Here is a 5979-nt window from a genome sequence, read left to right on the forward strand (position 1 = left end):
AGAGGAAGAACAAGAGGAAGAAGAGAAAGGCAAGACCAGCACAGCATCGACTTATATTGATCCTGCTAGGTCACCAAAGTAAGAACCTATGAGGAAATCTTATGCTGAAAGAGTCAGCTACTGGAGCCGAGCGTGGTGGCGCACGCCTTTAATCCCAGCACTCGTGAGGCAGAGGCAGGTGGATCGCTGTGAGTTCGAGGCCAGCCTGGACTACAAAGTGAGTCCAGGACAGCCAAGGCTACACACAGAAACCCTGTCTCGAAAAATCAAAAAAAAAAAAAAAAAAAAAAAAAAAAAGAGTCAGCTACTGACATTGATCAGAACACTAATTTACTTTAATATTATTTTAATTATTATTTGTTTGTTTGTTGTTGTTGTTGAGTCATGGTAATAATCTATGTATCCCAGGCTGGTCTTAAACTCATTATGTAGCCCAGGTTGATGTCAAACTTGCAGCAACCCTCCTACCCAGTCTCCTGCCTTATTTATGCCCGCTCCCACCCCCAGCATCTACATATGTAAGCACCTCTCTCAAGAAAGAGGCACACTAAGAGAAAAAACGAGAATCAAAGTACCTGATGAGAGTGTTTTTGGTTTTTTGTTTTGTTTTGTTTTGTCTTGGCTGTCCTGGACTCGCTTTGTAGACCAGGCTGGCCTCGAACTCACAGTGCTGGGATTAAAGGCGTGAGCCGCCAAGCCCGGCCACTGAGTTAAGAACTCACTAAGCCTTTGGACAGGATGCGCTGAGCCAGGAACTGGCCCATGGGTTTCTCAGATGTAATGGCAGATATCCCACTAAGCTTTTGTTGTCGTCTTCTTCCTCTTCCTCTTCTATTGTCCTAAATTGTTTATTGGGCATGAATTTTACAAGCATTACGTGTATTAGTGGTAACAGTGGAGCTGGAGAGTATTGGGTCTTCTCCAGGTTGCAGGCGAGAGCTACCAATAGTGTGGTGGAACTTGTGGCCCTTTCCGAGGCCACGGCTCTTGTGGCCAGCAGATGTCAGGCCACGCATCTCTTTGTGTTTGTGGACTGGTTTGGTGATCCACTGGGTGTCAGGATTTCTTCTGATAGCTTTACAGAATGGATCAATAAGAATAACCTCAAAGCCGGGCGTGGTGGCGCATGCCTTTAATCCCAGCACTCGGGAGGCAGAGGCAGGCGGATCGCTGTGAGTTCGAGGCCAGCCTGGTCTACAAAGTGAGTCCAGGATGGCCAAGGCTACATAGAGAAACCCTGTCTCGAAAAACCAAAAAAAAAAAAAAAAAAAGAATAACCTCAAAAAATTTATGTGGAATCTTCACCAACCCAGTAAGAATTCAGGACTCTCTAAGCCCCACAATAGCGTCCAGCTCTCTCCTCAGCAACAGACTGAAGGCCTCCTGCAAATTTTAGCTGGTTAACACCGTGGCGGACAGGCTTGCCTTAGGAACTGGGCGTTTGTGGCCACCACAGCAAGACACGAATTCTGTAAATGGCATAACCTTGCTTGGCTTTGTATCCCATGCTTCGGGCCTCTAGGGCGGGAGCCCTGTGCCGCGCGGAGAGCTGTCAGCATTGCCAGCAGCGAACCCTCAGAAGGAAGTGCATCACATCGGGCTGCTTCTTCCTCTGTAGCTCCTGGATGTATTTGTACGCACCCTCCTTGGCTCACCTGATGGCCGCTGCCAGAGGAAAGGAAGAAGCCTCTCTCCCACAATCCCTTTTGTTTATGTTGTCTTCTTTACTTTTACTTTTACAACACAAATTTTAAAAAATCGATGAAAATTTTATTACTTGGATAAATGTTCATTTCTTCCCCCCCCCCCCCCGCCCGTATCCCCAGACAGGGTTTCTCTGTGTAGCCTTGGCTGTCCTGGACTCACTTTGTAGACTAACCTGACCTGACCCAGAAATCCACATCTGGTCTGTCTCCTGAGTTCTGGGATTACAGATATGTACTACCATGCCCAGCTTTTTTTTTTTTTTTTAAATGAGACAGGGTTTCTTTGTGTAACAGTCCTGGCTATATGGAACTCGTTTTTGCAGACCAGGCTAGCCTCGAAGATCACTGAGATTCACCTGCCTCTGCCTCCAGAGTACAGGGATTAAAGGTGTGTACCACCACCACCCAGCAAAGAGAAAGATCTTTCTTTTGTTTGTTCGTTTGTTTTCGAGACAGGGCTTCTCTGTGTAGCACTGGCTGTTCTGGACTCGATTTGTAGACCAGACTGGCCTGGAACTCACAACGATCCACCAGCCTCTGCCTCCCAAGTGCTGGGATTAAAGGTGTACGGTGCAATGCCCAGCCCAAAGAGAAAGATTTTATAAGTTAGCAACAAGAAAAGAAAAAAGTTAGCAACAAGAACAGAGGAGAATTAAGATTGACAGGAGAGAACCAGGCATGGTGTTGCACGCCTTTAATCCCAGCACTTGGGAGGCAGAGGCAGGCAGATTGATGTGAGTTCGAAGCCAGCCTGGTCTACAAAGCAAGTCCAGGATAGCCAAAGCTTCACAGAGAAACCCTGTCTCGAAAAACAAACAAACAAACAAACAACAACAACAAAAAAGATTGATAGGAGATATTTCACCTGCAGCAAGAAAAGCCAGACGATAACACTATAAAGAGCCTGCAACTTTCTTTGTTAGGAACACTGAAGGCAGATGCACTCTAGATTCAGACTTTGGACACCAGGCAGGATGGTGGAGATTCATATACTGAGGCACATCTATGCTGCTCCCGAGAGTAAAGCTAATAGAGCAAGGGGAGGGGAGGGGAGGGGAGCTGACGGCAGGCTCTGGAAGCTTCCACAGCTACTGGAACAAGCAGACTATGAAAAGAAATGTGGGACAGCTCCACACTTCTGCAGTGGTAAACTGGATCCCCAGGGTTTCATAGATCCCGTCAATGAGGATCTCTGAACCATTTGTTCAAAAGAACATAGAGAACTTAGTTTTAAGACCTTTCCCCTCATGGCTGCTTCCTGGCCAAATCCATCTCCTTTGTCCAAAGGGCCATACTTCAATGGTCTTCCATTCCCGTGCCAGAATTTTCAAATATGCTACTCTCTCTCTCCTGTTCCTTCTTCCCTGCATCCCTTCTTCTGTCTCTGTCTCTCTGTTTCTCTTGTGATTAAACCCAGGGCCTTAAACATAGTAGGCAAATACTCTACCACTGACCTATGACCTCAGTCTTCAAATATCCTTATTTTCCAACTCTGATAAATACAATAATTAACTTTTGTTCCCAATTTCTATCACAGTGCCTTCAGGATTCTTGGAACTTCCTGGACTTCTCAGAATAAAATTAAGTTAAGGGGCATTGCTTTGTTATTCATAAATAAACTCTGATTTTATGTAATAGTGTGAATAGCCTAATAATGGAAGCTGGTTGAGCATGTGATTTGATAGTAGAGACTTTTGGTCCTACCTCTAGACCTCTGAGGAGGGGAGAAGAGCAGAAGGGTGAGCCATTCACCAATGGTCAGTATTTAATTAATCCTGCCTATATACTAGATCCTTTATTAAACCCATAAGTGAAGAGGTTCAGAAAAGACCTTTCTGGTTGTGCGCATGTGTATTGGAGGAGGGAAGATGTGCCTCAGATTCCACAGAGACTCAAGTTCCTGTGCTAAGGACACAGATGGTCCTCCCTTAGTTCTGTATGCTCTTTTACCAATGGTCATGGGAACCCCAAATTTGCATAGGAGGCATGGGGTCTGTAATAGTGGCTGAAGGGAAGGAATCAATCTTGTGGGACCTGTGCGGTTTAGGGATAACTCTAGCTAGATACCATGAAGTTAAGCTGCCAGAAACATTAGTTGGTGTCAGGAGTGTTGAAAGTATAGAGAGCAGCTTTCTTTTTCTAACCAAACAGAATGCAGAGGACTCCAAGGAAAGTGTATCTAGACACAACAGGACTGATGCACATATGAACTCACAGAGACTATGGTGGTACACACAGGGCCTGCACTGGGCCAAGAGAGAGGGTCCCAAAGCCGAGGAAGGGAAGTGGACACTGGCTTCCATCCCTAATCAAGAAGCCATCTGCCACTGATGTCCGCTTGCAAAGGAAAAACTAGACTTTTCCAATTGAGCCTCATTTAATGTGATAGCCACACTTCAGAGTAGCCCTCATACCCAGGAGTAGCTGGCCAACACAAAATGAACTCAACAGAATTTTTGTAGACTTTATGTCTCATATAGCTTTGTTTGTTTGTTTGTTTGGTCTGTTGCTTATATATTTTGGTTTCAGATTTTGTATTTTTGTGGTTGTTGTTGTGTGTGTCTGAGTTTGGGTAGGTAAAAGAGGGGCTGTATCTGGGGGGAGTTGGAAGAGGAAAATGGAAACTCTATCTGAAAAACCAAAAACCAAACCAAACCAAACCAACAGAAAACAAAAAACAAAACCCCGCCCCCCCAAAAAAAAGAAAAAGTGTTTTTTTTTCTTTTTGTTCTTTTCTTTTTCTCTTTTTTTGTAAAAAAGATGTATTTATTTATTAATTATACAGTGTTTTGCCTGCATGTACATCTGCCACCATGCCCAGCTAGCATGTGATTTTTTAAATTGGTACTATGAAATATCGCTCAATTTGTGTGTGACTAATGTTTTTTGATTTTTACCTTTTTTTTTTTTTTTTTTGGTTTTTCGAGACAAGGTTTCTCTGTGTAGCCTTGGCTGTCCTGGACTAACTTTGTAGACCAGGCTGGCCTCGAACTCACAGCGATCCACCTGCCTCTGCCTCCCAAGTGCTGGGACCAAAGGTGTGCACCACCACACCCGGCTGGGGAGAGCTCTTTTTAGTGGTGCTATAGGGACGCATGTCTCTTTGTTGCACTGCTGATAGCAATGACCACTTGGTAAAGATGTGTGCACACTCTGAAGTTGCTTTTGTGTGTGTATGTGTGTGTGTGTGTATGTGTGTGTGTGTGTATGTGTGTGTGTGATTAGTTAGTATTCTATGGGGAAAAATTCCAAGTCTGAAAATACTTTTGTCATCAACTTTTCATGCATTATTAAATGATTCATGTATGCATGAAACATTTCCTGGTAATCTTACATATTTTTAAAAATCAGAATTCTGGCCAGGCATGTTGGTGCATGCCTTTAATCCCAGCACTCTGGAGACAGAGGCAGGTGGATCACTGTGAGTTTGAGGCCAGCCTGGTCTATAAAGTGATTCCAAGATAGTCAAGGCTACACAGAGAAACCCAGTCTCAAAAACCAAAACAAGCAAATAAACAAAATCAGAATTCTGCATCAACTGGCTTATTGCCATAAAAATGTCATGGTGATGGCGTGGAGAGATGTGTGTCTGGTTCCAGCATACACATGGCTGTTTACAACCACCTGTAACTCCAGTGAGGGGATCTGATGGCCTCCTCTGGCTTCTGCAGGGCATGTATAACATATGTATATATACATGCAGCCAAAACACTCACACATACAAATCATGGAGGTATTTTATACAGGTAATATTACTATTATAAATTGGAACTATCTTTTTATTAGTTCAACTATAATTTTATACGTTTTAAAGTTTTCTACAATAAAATTTTTATTCTTTGATTTTTTTTTTTTTTTGAGACAGGGTTTCTCTGTGTAGCCTTGGCTGCCCTGGACTCACTTTGTAGACCAGGCTGGCCTCGAACTCACAGCGATCCGCCTGCCTCTGCCTCCCGAGTGCTGGGATTAAAGGCTCTTTGATATTTTTATTCTTTAGTATTTTACTTCCTTTGTTGCTAATTGAGGTTTTCTTGATTTAGCTTGGAGATTATCTTTCGTACCTGGTCTTCATATTATTTGACAGAAGAATTATGGTTTTTGTGTGTTTGTTTTTCAATGTTGAGTCTAACCGAGGAGTGTCTGCATGTTTAGGCAAACACTCTAGTCCTATCTTCCACCCAAGTCTCATACCTTACACCTGAGATATAATTCATATACCAAAACATTAATCTTTTAACATCATGCTTTAGAGTAGAGTGCCTAACCATGTCTC

At 43.5% G+C, this 5979-nt stretch overlaps 1 pseudogene across 1 annotated transcript; it reads right to left on the minus strand.

The window, feature by feature from the left end:
* Nucleotides 1-731: 731 nt before the first annotated feature.
* On the minus strand, nt 732-1903 carry LOC311607321 (large ribosomal subunit protein eL15-like; annotated as a pseudogene). The gene is made up of 3 exons: nt 1880-1903; nt 1279-1645; nt 732-1103 (listed from the first exon to the last, which is right to left on the minus strand). The product of its transcript is annotated as a large ribosomal subunit protein eL15-like (transcript).
* Nucleotides 1904-5979: the final 4076 nt, after the last annotated feature.

Source organism: Acomys minous (genome assembly GCF_964271855.1).
Source record: "Acomys minous genome assembly, chromosome: 10".
In the NCBI taxonomy this organism is placed as follows: Eukaryota; Metazoa; Chordata; class Mammalia; order Rodentia; family Muridae; genus Acomys; species Acomys minous.